Source organism: Oncorhynchus mykiss, chromosome 22 (assembly GCF_057628025.1).
Source record: "Oncorhynchus mykiss isolate SJ-2025 chromosome 22, ASM5762802v1, whole genome shotgun sequence".
NCBI lineage: Eukaryota > Metazoa > Chordata > Actinopteri > Salmoniformes > Salmonidae > Oncorhynchus > Oncorhynchus mykiss.
Window position 1 is genome coordinate 35,707,436 of NC_143043.1, and position 13,924 is coordinate 35,721,359.

General features: G+C 42.5%; 1 protein-coding gene and 1 pseudogene across 1 annotated transcript in view; one reads left to right on the forward strand and one right to left on the reverse strand.

The window, feature by feature from the left end:
* LOC110502089 (uncharacterized) overlaps nucleotides 1–13,924 on the reverse strand; it is a 17,089-nt pseudogene continuing 3,165 nt past the window's right edge.
* The window catches only part of LOC110501732 (guanylate-binding protein 2), an 18,520-nt gene continuing 16,950 nt past the window's right edge, over nucleotides 12,355–13,924 (forward strand). The window contains exon 1 of the mRNA XM_021579481.3: nucleotides 12,355–12,900. The gene's annotated coding sequence lies outside the window, so the exon portion shown is untranslated. The remainder of the gene's footprint in view (nucleotides 12,901–13,924) is intronic.

Sequence of the window (13,924 nt, forward strand, 5' to 3'; positions counted from 1 at the left end):
TTAGACCTCTGAGCCAGGGCTTTTGCCAGTTGTACCTGTGTTGACTTTGGGCAGAGTTGTGTCTTTAGAGTTGCCAACTGCTCTTGTTTTGAGTTTGGGTGTGGCAGTCTTGCTTGAGTGACATGTGCTCCTTGAACACAATCGCCTTGCGTTGCTCACAGGCTTTCTTATAGTTAAAGTAGTGACCTAAGCCATTGCTGACACTCTCCATGACACCTTGTGCTATGGCTCTGAAGTTACGAGACTGCTCTTCCTTCTCCTCGCGCTTGGCCTCCTTCTCTCTCAGGCTCTGTATCTCCTCATTCATGGCTGCCTCTTTCTCTGTGAAGCCATTAGCCATCAGCTTTTCCTGCTCATGGAGCTTGCTATCTAGTGCTCGTGCCAACTCCTGTGGCTCCTCCTTCGCCTCCTGGACCATCTTAGCCTAGATTCACAGAGGGAGAACAACACAGACATCATGGTTATGGAATTGCAGGCAAACTGATAGATTTTTGGTCTGAAAACTATTTGAACACAATTGTGGCCTGTTATCAGAGATTGAAGTAAGAGGAACGTCAGGCCACAAAGGCAAAATGGGGTTTCCAGATGTAAATCAGTTAGACTACTACTACTTACATAAACACTAACAGATTCAAAGTGGATTCAAAACAACACATTTATTCATAAACTGATTTAAGACTAATTATATAATATTCAAATGAATTATCTCCCTCTAGGCAACGTTCTCAAAGAATATAAGACCATAAAAATATATGTTTAAAAAATTAAAGCCTCTACATTTTAAGTGCTACACTAGTAGAGAGCACTTCACCAAAATATGTCAACACACAAGAAAAATAATGAATAACTCTTTCATATAAAGAGGATACTGATTCTAAGTGTAGCTATCAACTTGACTTTCTGCTTTACATTGATAAAGCTAGCAAATGTGTACATGCTCAGGTAATACACAATGTTTCTACTTCATAAAAGCTACCTTCATGAGCGTATATTGAAAGAAAGTGTTGGCAGCATCCAATCCAAATCGAAGAACAGGCATGACTGTAGACTCAAGGAAACCACATCCTTCCTTCTCAGGTTTGTTGCTATTCTTGAACTCCTCTATCTCCTGTCTCATTAAGTCAGCCTTCTCCTTGTGGCCCTTCTCCAGCAGATCCTTCTGCTCCTGCATCTTGCACCCCAAGGCCCTGTGGAAGTCCCGTTTCTGTTGCTTCATCTCCTCCTTCATCTTCTCTTCCATCTGCTGCAACTTCTCATCTTTGCTTCTGCGATCGTCCTCCATCTCCAACCGTTTCTCTCCAGCAGCCTTCTTCTCCTGCTCCAGCACAGCTGATCCCTCCTTCTCCTGTGAATGGTACAAATTAAGATATTATGGTAGGAAAACACTCTAGCTTCATGTTCTCTCTCATACAGAGTCAATAGACAACCCCTGACATTTTCCATGTTCTGGAGAAAACCACAAGTTTTAGGTTGAACTTTAGCTTGCATACCTACTGTTAAATATCCCAGATCTATGTTGACTTCGTGCAAGAACTATCAAACATTTATTTTGAGAAGTCACTTCAACCAGAAACCTGAATTAAATCAGAAAATAACATCCCATGCCATATTTTGTACTTTTTCAAATTTTTGGTCAGTTTTTTTGTCAGCTTGCAGGATGGAATACTTCTCTAGACTCTTTTCCTTCCGGAACTGCTCAAGAATCTCCTCAGCCTGCAGAAAACATCCCCAAAGGCTTCATGTTTGCCATCAAACAATGATAAATCTAAAACCGGTTGGATGTGTTTCTGGTATGATGCCTAAAAAATACATTATGGAAGCCACTGTAAATCATAACATAACAGTAACATTAGAGGTTGAGAGAAAGAACACGTCATCTACGACATGGAAACTGTTCTGATTTCTTGACTTATGAAATATACTTATGTCACTGAGGGAGAGAGGGGAATGTATAAAGTTTACATTCTGTCATGATATGTTATTGTTAGCCATCAGGGATCATCGAGTTCTTACTCTGATAATTATTACCTAACAAAACTAAGTGGATTGGCCTGAAAGAGGAGAACAGCTCCAGTGTTCAATATGGAGTTTTTGATGAATGTTTCAACTCTAGCAAGGAATCAACTCGAAGCTCTTACCCCAACTCCTTTGTCGGGCTTGGCCCGGTACTGTGCCAGCATGTTCTCATGGTGATTGCAGTAAAGCTCGTAGATCCCCTCTGTAATCTTGTCAGAATAATACTAGAGAATGATTTATTTCAGCTTTTATTTCTTTCATCACATTCCCAGTGGGTCAGAAGTTTACATACATTCAATTAGTATTTGGTAGCATTGCCTTTAAATGGTTTAACTTGGGTCAAATGTTTCGGGTAGCCTTCCACAAGCTTTCCACAATAAGTTGGGTGAATTTTGTCCCATTCCTCCTGACAGAGCTGGTGTACCTGAGTCAGGGTTGTAGGCCTCCTTGCTTTCACACACTTTTTCAGTTCTGCCCACAAATTTTCTGTTCGATTGAGGTAAGGGCATTGTCATGGCCAATCCAATACCTTGACTTTGTTGTCCTTAAGCCATTTTGCCAAAACTTTGGAAGTATGCTTGGGGTCAATGTCCATTTGGAAGACCCATTTGCGACCAAGCTTTAACTTCCTGACTGAGGTCTTGAGATGTTGCTTCAATATATCCACATAATTTCCATCCTCATGATGCCATCTATTTTGTGAAGTGCACCAGTCCCTCCTACAGCAAAGTACCACCACATGATGCTGCCACCCCCGTGCTTAACGGTTGGGATGGTGTTCTTCGGCTTGCAAGCCTCCCCCTTTTTCCTCCAAACATAGCAATGGTCATTATGGCCAAACAGTTCTATTTTTGTTTCATCAGACCAGAGGACATTTCTCCAAAAAGTACGATCTTTGTCCCCATGTGCAGTTGCAAACTGTAGTCTGGCATTTTTTATGGCGGTTTTGGAGCAGTGGCTTCTTCCCGTGCTGAGCGGCCTTTCAGGTTATGTCAATATAGGGCTAATTTTACTGTGGATATGGAAACTTTTGTACCTGTTTCCTCATCTTCACAAGGTCCTTTGCTGTTGTTCTGGGATTGATTTGCACTTTCCACACCAAATTACGTTCATGTCTAGGAGACAGAACTCGTCTCCTTCCTGAGCGGTAATGACAGCTGCGTGGTCCCATGGTGTTTATACTTGCATACTATTGTTTGTACAGATAAATGTGGTATCTTCAGGCATTTAGAAATTGCTCCCAATGATGAACCAGACCTGTGGAGGTCTACAAAAAAAATCCTGAGGTCTTGGCTGATTTCTTTAGATTTCCCGTGATGTCATGCAAAGAGGCACTGAGTTTGAAGGTATGCCTTGAAATACATCCACAGGTACACCTCCAATCGACTCAAATTATGTCAATTAGCCTATCAGAAGCTTCTAAAGCCATGACATCATTTCCTGGAATTTTCCAAGCTGTTGAAAGGAACAGTCAACTTAGTGTATGTAAACTTCTGACCTACTGGAATTGTGATACAGTGAATTATAAGTGAAATTACCCGTTTGTAAACAATTGTTGAAAAATTACTTGTGTCATGCACAAAGTAGATGCACTATCCGACTTGCCAAAACTATAGTTTGTTAACAAGAAATTTGTGGAGTGGTTGAAAAATGAGTTTTAATGACTCCAAACTAAGTTTGTAAACTTCCGTCTTCAACTGTAGGTGTTAAACCAAGTGGCCGAGCACTGCAATCAGATGGAGGCGGGAAGGAAAGTGTTTATATTTGTGGGTACAATAACATAGGCTACATTCAATGCATCTGTGCAGAATATTTGCTGATATTTGATTTATCCCGGTAAATATGTGGTCCCCTTTGACAGTTTGTGTGGATCTCCTAGAAAATGAAGTGGCAGAAGGTGTCTGCAACCTTTCGGAAGCTTCCACAGAGGTCAGCCTCGTCCATGGAATCCAGATGGGGCATGTTGGCAGGAGTTGTAGGAGTGGGGAATACAAAGCACTTGCGCGAATGGAAGTAGTTCCGGATACACTCTCGTGGGAGGTTGTACATCAGGTTCAGTGGAGTATCTTGTCTGAGAGAACTATATCCATTCTGCCCTGCCTGTCTAAAGTCCTCGAAAGCCAAGTTAATAAACAGATCATTGACCATTTCAATTTCCACCATACCTTCTCCGCTGTGCAATCCGGTTTCCGAGCTGGTCACGGGTGCACCTCAGCCACGCTCAAGGTACTAAACGATTACATAACCGCCATCGATAAAAGACAGTACTGTGCAGCCGTCTTAATCGACCTGGCCAAGGCTTTCGACTCGGTCAATCACCGTATTCTTATCGGCAGACTCAATAGCCTTGGTTTCTCAAATGACTGCCTCACCTGGTTCACCAACTACTTCTCAGACAGAGTTCAGTGTGTCAAATCCGAGGGCCTGTTGTCCGGACCTCTGGCAGTCTCTATGGGGGTGCCACAGGGTTAAATTCTCGGGCTGACTATTTTCTCTGTATATATCAATGATGTCGCTCTTGCTGCGGGTGATTCCTTGATCCACCTCTACGCAGACAACACCATTCTGTATACATCTGGCCCTTCTTTGGACATTGTGTAAAAAAAAACATCCAAACGAGCTTCAATGCCGTACAACACTCCTTCCGTGGCCTCCAACTGCTCTTAAGCGCTAGTAAAACTAAACGCGTGCTTTTCAACCATTCGCTGCCCACACCCGGCCGCCCGACTAAATCAAATCAAATTTATTTATATAGCCCTTCGTACATCAGCTGATATCTCAAAGTGCCGTACAGAAACCCAGCCTAAAACCCCAAACAGCAAGCAATGCAGGTGTAGAAGCACGGTGGCTAGGAAAAACTCCCTAGAAAGGCCAAAACCTAGGAAGAAACCTAGAGAGGAACCAGGCTATGTGGGGTGGCCAGTCCTCTTCTGGCTGTGCCGGGTGGAGATTATAACAGAACATGGCCAAGATGTTCAAATGTTCATAAATGACCAGCATGGTCGAATAATAATAAGGCAGAACAGTTGAAACTGGAGCAGCAGCACGGCCAGGTGGACTGGGGACAGCAAGGAGTCATCATGCCAGGTAGTCCTGAGGCATGGTCCTAGGGCTCAGGTCCTCCGAGAGAGAGAAAGAAAGAGAGAAGGAGAGAATTAGAGAACGCACACTTAGATTCACACAGGACACCGAATAGGACAGGAGAAGCAGTCTATCACCATACCATCCGTTTTGTCACCAAAGCCCCATATACCACCCACCACTGCGACCTGTATGCTATTGTCGGCTGGCCCTCGCTACATATTGGTCGCCTGACCCACTGGCTCCAGGTCATCAATAAGTCTATGCTAGGTAAAGCTCCACCTGATCTCAGCTCACTGGTCACGATAACAACACCCACCCGTAGCACGTGCTCCAGCAGGTATATCTCACTGGTCACCCCCAAAGCCAACACCACCTTTGGCTGCCTTCCAGTTCTTTGCTGCCAATGACTGGAACGAATTGCAAAAATCGCTGAAGCTGGAGACTGATATTTCCTTCATTAACTTTAAACATCAGCTATCTGAGCAGCTAACCGATCGCTGCAGCTGTACATAGCCCATCTGTAAATAGCCCATCCAATCTACCTACCTCATCCCCATATTGTTTTTATTTACTTTTCTGCTCTTTTGCACACCAGTATTTCTACTTGCACATCATCTGCTCATCTATCACTCCAGTGTTAATTTGCTAAACTGTAATTACTTCCCTACTATGGCCTATTTATTGCCTTACCTCATGCCATTTGCACACACTGTATATAGACATTATTTTTTTTCTATTGTGTTATTGACTGTACACTTGTTTATTCCATGTGTAACTCTGTGTTGTTGTGTCGCACTGCTTTGCTTTATCTTGGCCAGGTCGCAATTGTAAATGAGAACTTGTTCTCAACTAGCTTACCTGGTTAAATATTATTTTATTTTTTTTACAAATCTGTGTCTGGGAGACTGGCCCTTAGTTCACCATCCAAAAACACAATCATTAACAGACAAGCATAAGAAGAATACTTTATGACCAATAAACTGGATAAAATAATGCTGACACTTGGTTGGCCCTGTCCGGGGGTATCATCGGATGGAGCCACAGTGTCTCCTGACCCCTCCTGTCTCAGCCGCCAGTATTTATGCTGCAGTAGTTTGTGTCGGGGGGCTAGGGTCAGTTTGTTATATCTGGAGTACTTCTCCTGTCTTATCCGGTGTCCTGTGTGAATTTAAGTATGCTCTCTTTCTCTCTCTCGGAGGACCTGAGCCCTAGGACCATGCCTCAGGACTACCTGGCATGATGACTCCTTGCTGTCTGTCCCCAGTCCACCTGGCCGTGCTGCTGCTCCAGTTTCAACTGTTCTGCCTGTGATTATTATTATTTGACCATGCTGGTCATTTATGAACATTTGAACATCTTGGCCATGTTCTGTTATAATCTCCACCCGGCACAGCCAGAAGAGGACTGGCCACCCCTCATAGCCTGGTTCCTCTCTAGGTTTCTTCCTAGGTTTTGGCCTTTCTAGGGAGTTTTTCCTAGCCACCGTGCTTTTACACCTGCAGTGCTTGCTGTTTGGGGTTTTAGGCTGGGTTTCTGTACAGCACTTTGAGATATCATCTGATGTACGAAGGACTATATAAATACATTTGATTTGATTGTTTGAGTGCATATTTTCATAGGAATGATTTTATAATAGGTAATTTAGACACTGTCAGAGCCAATTTCAATCATCTTGTTTCACAACCCCTATGCTCTTTGTGAGATAATGATTATTCCAGCTGTATAATTGTTAATGGTGCACTATTCTATGTAGAGACATTGTGCACAGTTGATCATTGGGGTGGTGGCTAGTGCTAATGTCACCTTTTCTGAGTTCCAGGGAATGCTCCAGATACTCATCTTCAGTGACGTTTCTGCCGTCGATCTCGAGTAGTAGAGTGAAATCTCTGACGGCCCACACAAAATTCGGAAAGAACTGCACAAACTAGATGTCCCCTCCTTCCTCGTCAGCGTGAGACGATAAAGCTGCACTGGATGAATTCACCTTGATCCGCTCTGTCAGCTCACTCACATATCTTTAGGGCCGGTTGAGGATTGACTGATAAAAGCTACAAAAGCTCTAAAAAATCATGTGCATCTGCATGTGCCTGTGACAGTTGTATAAGGACTTGCTATACAACAGTTATAGCATACGAGCAGTTTCAGTTTATTTTTGAATGGACTGAGTAACCCCTAAGGGAATGGATCCAACAAAGTACAGTCGTGGCCAAAAGTTTTGAGAATGACACACATATTAATTTTCACAAAGTCTGCTGCCTAAGTTTGTATGATGGCAATTTGTATATCATCCAGAATGTTATGAAGAGGGATCAAATTAATTGCAAAGTCCCTCTTTGTCATGCAAATGAACTAAATCCCCCAAAAATATTTCCACTGTATTTCAGCCCTGCCACAAAAGGACCAGCTGACATGTCAGTGATTCTCTCATTAGCACAGGTGTGAGTGTTGACGAGGACAAGGCTGGAGATCACTCTGTCATGCTGATTGAGTTCGAATAACAAGACTGGAAGCTTCAAAAGGAGGGTGGTGCTTGGAATCATTGTTCTTCCTCTGTCAACCAGGGTTACCTGCAAGGAAACACATGCCGTCATCATTGCTTTGCACAAAAAGGGCTTCACAGGCAAGGATATTGCTGCCAGTAAGATTGCACCTAAATCAACCATTTATCGGATCATCAAGAACTTCAAGGAGAGGGGTTCAATTGTTGTGAAGAAGGCTTCAGGGTGCCCAAGAAAGTCCAGCAATCACCTAAAGTTGATTCAGCTGCGGTATCGGGGCACCACCAGTACAGAGCTTGCTCAGGAATGGCAGCAGGCAGGTGTGAGTGCATCTGCACGCACAGTGAGGCGAAGACTTTTGGAGGATGGCCTGGTGTCAAGAAGAGTAGCAAAGAAGCCATTTCTATCCAGGAAAAACATCAGGGACAGACTGATATTCTGCAAAAGGTACAGGGATTGGACTGCTGAGGACTGGGGTAAAGTCATTTTCTCTGATGAACCCCCTTTCTGATTGTTTGGGGCATCCGGGAAAAAAACTTGTCTGGAGAAGACGAGGTGAGCTCTACCATCAGTCCTGTGTCATGCCAACAGTAAAGCATCCTGAGACCATTCATGTGTGGGGTTACTTCTCAGCCAAGGGAGTGGGCTCACTCACAATTTTGCCTAAGAACACAGCCATGAATAAAGAATGGTACCAACACATCCTCTGAGAGCAACTTTTCCCAACCATCCTGGAACAGTTTGGTGATGAACAATGCCTTTTCCAGCATGATGGAGCACCTTGCCATAAGGCAAAAGTGATAACTAAGAGGCTCGGGGAACAAAACATCAATATTTGGCATCCATGGCTAGGAAACTCCCCAGACCTTAATCCCATTGAGAACTTGTGGTCAATCCTGTGGTCAATCCTCAAGAGGCGGGTGGACAATCAAAAACCCAGAAATTCTGACAAACTCCAAGCATTGATTATGCAAGAATGGGCTGCCATCAGTCAGGATGTGGCCCAGAAGTTAATTGACAGCATGCCAGGGTGGATTGCAGAGGTCTTGAAAAAGAAGGGTCAACACTGCAAATATTGACTCTTTGTATCAACTTCATGTAATTGTCAATAAAAGCCTTTGACACTTATGAAATGCTTGTAATTATACTTCAGTATTCCATAGTAACATCTGTAAAAAATATCTAAAGACACTGAAGCAGCAAACTTTGAAAATTAATATTTGTGTCATTCTCAAAACTCTTGGCCACGACTGTACAGTGTGTTGAACATTCTGTAAACACGTAATTAACGCTGACAGTAACACAATGTATTGCTCCAGGTCTGTAAGGACATTTTGCTCAGCATCCAATAGATATACAAACGTACAGCACTCTCACTTTCAATATGAGAAGGCGTACCAAGAAATGGTAAATCCCCTATCCATGTGATATGTACACCTGTACACCTGTTAAAGTCAACAGGAGAGAAAAGGGGGGAGGATTGCCATGGGGAAATTGATGTTAGTTTCAAGGATACTGGAGGTTCTCCACAGCTTGATTGTCGATGGTCCCTCGGCTGTTGTAAACCAGAGTAATGCTTAACAGCAACATGCCTATTGGTGATCTGGCTAAATGAAATTAAATAATTAAAAATACACTATATATACAAACTCATATGGACACCCCTTCAAATTACTGGGTTGAGCAATTTATGTTACACCCGTTGCTGACAGATGTATAAAATTGAGCACACAGCCATGCAATCGCCATAGACTGAGATTGGTCTTACTGAAGAGCTAAGTGACTTTCCAACAAGTCACATCGTCAAATTTCTGCCCTGCGGAAAAATCTGGGTTTGGCAGATGCCAGGAGAACGCTACCTGCCCGAATGCATAGTGACAACTGCGAAGTTTGGTGGAGGAGGAATAATGGCCTAGGGCTCTTTGTCATGGTTTGGGCTAGGCCCCTTAATTCCAGTGAAGGGAAATCTTAATGCTACAGTATTCAATGACATGCTTGACAATTCTATGCTTCCAACTTTGTGGCAACAGTTTGGGAAATGCCCTTTCCTGTTTCAGAATGACAATGCCTCCATGCACAAAGCGAGGTCCATACAGAAATGGATTGTCGAGCTCAGTGTGGAAGAACTTGGCTGGCTTGCACAGAGACCTGACCTCAACCCTGCCAAACACCTTTGGTATGAAATGGACCGCCGACTGCGAGCCACGCCTAATCGCCCAACATCAGTGCCCAACCTCACTAATGCTCTTGTGGCTGCATGGAAGCAAGTCCCCGAGGGATGTTCCAACTATAGGAATGCCTTCCCAGAAGAGTGGAGGCTGTTATTACAGCATAGGAAGGACCATATTAATGCCCATGATTTTAGAATGAGATGTTTGATGAGCAGGTGTCCATGCACTTTTGGTCATGTAGTGTATGTGTGTTTAGATATTTGTTCACTGTGCTGATTAGTAATGTGAATTGTAGAGACTGAACTTTGACCTCTGACCTTCTCCCATCCCCTCTGTATCCAGCAGCACCAGGGTGTGGTCTCTCTTTTCAGGGTGAGGCACACACCATATCCAGATTCCTTTAGTCTTGGATTGAATAGTGGCTCCCAGGGCAAAACCTAAATCAATATTTCAAAGACCGTTTTAAGAAGAAAAATAAAAAGGTTTTAAACAAATGTACTGATGCAAAACACATTTTCAATTAATTGACTATTGAGGCACAGATGATGCCCAAACCACTTTGTGAATTTAGATATGTCTCTCAGCATCAGTCAGTCTCTCTCACCATTTCTCTTTCCAGACAGCTTGTTCATGATGTAAGACTTGCCGGTGCGGTACAGCCCGACCACCGCCACCACTACGACTTGCTGCTTCAGTCCCATCAGGTACTTGATGGCCCCAGGAACTACATGAAGCTCGCCATCTGCGTTTTTGACCAGGCATATTGGGAAATCCATGGTGTGACTTCACAGGATGATTAGCCTACAGCTCCCAGAAATATTCAATCTATAATAAAATTATTCATTAAGTATAGTTCAGGTGATTGTGAATATGATATAGCCTAGGACTACTGCATAGGCTATGTAAAAAAAAAAAGATATATATTAAAAAGATATGCATAATCAAAGCAGCTGAGCCTAGCCATATGCATATACAATTAAAAGTGAAGTTAAAATATTGTCCAATGTTAGCTTCAATTTCATTACGAAATGTGTCTTCAAAAATGAAATTGTTTTCCTGCTATGGAAAAGCATTTGTCGATTCTAGCCTACTCACATAATTGACTTCTCCAAACCAGCTGTAAAATGGCAGGTGGATGACACACTAGAATACCTACAGTGCATTCGGAAAGTAGTCAGATCCCTTGACTTTTATTCTCATCAATCTACATACAATACTCCATAATGACAAAGCAAAAACAGATTTTTAGAAATGTTTGCAAATGTATTATAAATAAACTTATCACATTTACAGAAGTATTCAGACTTTTTACTCAGTACTTTGTTGAAGTTTCTTTGGCAACGATTACAGCCTCGAGTCTTCTTGGGTATGACGCTACAAGCTTGGCGCTCCTGTATTTGGGGAGTTTCTCTCATTCTTCTCTGCAGATCCTCTCTAGCTCTGTCAGGTTGGATGAGGAGCGTTACTGAACAGCTATTTTCTCCAGAGATGTTCAATCGGGTTCAAGTCTGGTGTCTTGGCTGTGTTCTTAGGGCCATTGTATTGTTGGAAGGTGAACCTTCACCCCAGTCTGAGGTCCTGAGTGCTCTGGAGCAGGTTTTCATCAAGGATTTCTGTACTTTGCTCTCATGTGCCTTTTACTGAGGAGTGGTTTCTTTCTGGCCACTATCATAAAGGCCTCATTGGTGGAGTGCTGCAAAGATGGTTGTCCTTCTGGAAGGTTCTCCCATCTCCACAGAGGAACTCTGGATCTCTGTCAGAGTGACCATCGGTTTCTTCGTCACCTCTGACCAAGGCCCTTCTCCCCCGATTACTCAGTTTGGCCAGGCGGCCAGCTCTAGTCTTGGTGCTTCCAAACTTCTTCCATTTAAGAATGTTGGAGGCCACTGTGTTCTTGTGGACCTTCAAAGGTGCAGAAATGTTTTGGTACCCTTCATCAGATCTGTTCCTCGACACAATCCTGTCTCGGAGCTCCACTGACAATTCCTTTGAACCTCATGGCTTGGTTTTTGCTCAGTTGACATGCACTGTCAACTGTGGGACCTTATATAGGTAGGTGTGTTTCTTTCCAAATCACGTCCAATCAATTGAACAATCAACGTGGACTCCAAACAAGTTGTAGAAACATCTCAAGGGTGATCAATGGAAACAGGATGCACGTGAGCTCAATTTCTAGTCTCATAGCAAAGGTTCTGAATACTTATGTAAATAAGCTATTTCAGGGTTTTTTAAATACATTTGCAAACATTTCACTGTCATTATGGGGTATTGTGTGTAGATTAATGAGGAAAACATTTAATTTAATCAATTTTAGAATAAGGATGTGACGTAACAAAATGTGGAAGGAGTCCAGGGGTCTGAATACTTTCCGAATGCACTGTATTCCAAGGGGGTTTCCACTAGTTACCACAACCACAAAGTCAAAATTGTCTATAATCATAAAGTTTGTTGCTTTTTGTTCTTAATGTAAGGTTAGGCATAATGTTAGCGGTGTGGATAAGGTTAGGATTAAAATAACATTTTAAGAAGGGACATAACTTGTGACACCCATTTGGCTGCAGATACAGAAAGTGAAAGTTGTCTCGTCTATTTTTCAATTATTTTCACCAGTTAAAAAAAAGATGGAATATACGCAACCGACTTTTTAATGAATTAACAAAATGTTAAATTGTGTGAACGTCGGTAATGAGCCAATTATCGGGCTATTGTTCTCGGTAGGAATACGGGCGGCAGGTTAGCCTAGTGGTTACAGCGTTGGACTAGTAATCGGAAGGTTGCAAGTTCAAATCCCCGAGCTGACAAGGTCCTGAACAGGCAGTTATTGAAAATAAGAATTTGTTCTTAACTGACTTGGACTTGCTAATTGGTTGTAGTTATGTGTTGGGAAAGCACGACATTTATTAAAAAATAAATCCATCCATACTTCAGTGACCGTGCCCTTCACATGATCTTGTCTAGTATCTAGGAACTCTGACATGAACAGATGAACGCGGCATAACTATTTAACTATTTATAAGTCGTGCCTTCCCAGAAACCTAATTTTAAACATTAGATAATCACTTTCAGTTTCAATATAATCACTGATCTCATTTACAGACTGAACAACAACCGTACTGTACAACGTCGCAGAGGTAAGCCTAAACTCTCTTGCGCTGCAAAATGTTAGCTTTTTTACTATATAATATATATATAGGTATTGATTTGCAAGTTGACTGGTTGTAATGTAAGCTTGTGAAACACCAGCCATCACAAGTCGACTGTTGAATTAACTTTATTTGAAGGTACTTTACCTGTTGTCTGCTGGTTTTGTCCTTATGTAAGTGGTCATCTGAAACAATATCCACAAGGATGTTTTATTAGCTCGATTTAAGCATGCTGGTCTGTAGGCCTATATGGTTGGTTTTTCTGTTTTTATTTTCAACACTGGTTCAATTAGTTGTCATTGGCTTGCGAAAGTATTCACCCCCTTGGCATTTTTCAAATTTTTCTTACAACCTGGAATTAAAATATAATTTTGGGGGGTTGTATCATTTGATTTACTCAACTTGTCTACTATCACTTTGAAGATGCAATATATGTTTTATTGTGAAACAAACAAGAAATAAGACAAATAAACAGAACTTGAGCATGCATAACTATTCACCCCCCCACCCCCCAAAGTCAATACTTTGTAGAGCCACCTTTTGCAGCAATTACAGCTGCAAGTTTCTTGGTGTATGTCTCTATTAACTTGGCAATCTAGCCACTGGGATTGTTGCCCATTCAAGGCAAAACTGCTCCAGCTCATTCAAGTTGGATGGGTTCTGCTGGTGTACAGCAATATTTAAGTCATACCACAGATTCTCAGTTGGATTGAGGTCTGGGCTTTGACAAGGCCATTCCAAGACATGTAAATGTTTCCCCTTAAACTACTCAAGTGTTGCTTTAGCAGTATGCTTAGGGTCATTGTCCTGCTGGAAGTTGAACCTCAATCCCAGTCTCAAATCTCTGGAAGACTGAAACAGGTTTCCCTCAAGAATTTCCCAGTATTTTGCGCCATCCATCATTCCTTCAATTCTGACCAGCTTCCCAGTCCCTGCCGATGAAAAACATCCTCACAGCATGATGCTGCCACCACCATGGGATTCTCGGGGTGATGAGAGGTTTTGGGTTTGC